This window comes from Octodon degus, unplaced genomic scaffold (assembly GCF_000260255.1).
Source record: "Octodon degus isolate 3935 unplaced genomic scaffold, OctDeg1.0 scaffold00115, whole genome shotgun sequence".
Lineage (NCBI taxonomy): Eukaryota > Metazoa > Chordata > Mammalia > Rodentia > Octodontidae > Octodon > Octodon degus.
Window position 1 is genome coordinate 8249865 of NW_004524691.1, and position 891 is coordinate 8250755.

Consider the following 891-nt stretch of genomic DNA (forward strand, 5'->3'; position numbering starts at 1 on the left):
CAGTAGGAAGAATGTATGCAATGTGTTAATTATTGAAACTGTCCTACCAATTTGATTTGAAACTGTCTCATTGCTATTTGTTTATCAATAAAATTATGGGAAAAAAAAAAGAAAGTAAAAAAAAAAGTTTGTTAATAGGGCTCTGAGGATGCATAGCCTGATTTTCAAGTTTTTTGTGAATATTTAGGGCAGGCTGGCTAATAAAATGTGTTGTTAGTAAAACTTGTCTGGCCTGTAAGTTGAGCTTAATATTAGTATATTTACAGAAGATTTTAGTTAGGTACCCCAGAAATAAAGCAAGATATTTTTCTTTGTCTTGAGTAGATTTTCTACTTACTTTATAATTGACTTACTCATATACTTTTTATTTTATCAATTAAATATGTAGTCATTTAATTACTCTATTTTTGGTGCTCATCTTTAATTTACCATTGTCAAATGGACTTTTCTGGGCACTGTAAATGCATTTGTGTCTGTCATTATTTTTGAGCACCAGCCTGCAGTTTTTCGGCCTTCGCCTATTTTGTGGCCCATCTATGGGCTATCTTTTTCAAAGGGGTGCAGTAAATAGAGAACAGTATGTGGATATCTGTCTAGATTAGATCTTAAGTTATAACCAAAGTCTGAAACTTACATACAACTCTGCCTGGGTCTTTGGAGAAATACACCCAAGTTTTGTTTAGTCTAGGCCGGATCACTCACGGAGAAAGGGCCCTGTCTTCTCATAACACCTTGTTCCCCATCTGAGACTTTTTGAAGTGGGCATATTCCAGCTTTTGAATCATTTGATGTTAAGAAGTGCCACTTTCTGCTACACCGGCAGGACTGAATTTTTTTCCCATAATTTTATTGAGAAACAAATAGCAATGAGACAGTTTCAAATCAAATTGG